Source organism: Penaeus monodon, chromosome 23, assembly GCF_015228065.2.
Source record: "Penaeus monodon isolate SGIC_2016 chromosome 23, NSTDA_Pmon_1, whole genome shotgun sequence".
NCBI lineage: Eukaryota > Metazoa > Arthropoda > Malacostraca > Decapoda > Penaeidae > Penaeus > Penaeus monodon.
The window spans coordinates 12,991,139-12,991,557 of record NC_051408.1 but is presented as its reverse complement, the minus strand read 5'-3'; positions in this window follow the sequence as shown (position 1 = coordinate 12,991,557).

Below are 419 nucleotides of genomic sequence, written 5' to 3'. Positions count from 1 at the left end.
GGCCCGGAAAAGAACTTTTATTTTTATCACCCTGTTATAAAACTTGTGGGCGTGGCCTGAGTCAAAAAAATATATATATTTTGGAAATTCAAGGACTTTTAATGCTACAGGGATCAGAGCGCTGACCTGACTGTCTAGAGTGCGCGCATTATATAACACATACACAAGCACATTTATAGAAAGATATATAAAGATTTAGATATAGATATATGCATTTAAATATGGCAGCCGAAACCACCACGCAATGTTGACAGGAAACAGATCGCTTAGTCGGCGAGAGTTCATAAAGGGTTAATATGTTATGACACGGAACTATGTGAACTGACTAGCAATGAAAAAAGAAAACGAATATAGTACATTATATTCCTATTCTATATTTTCATTTTATTAATAACTTTTACTCTCGATCTCTATTTCTC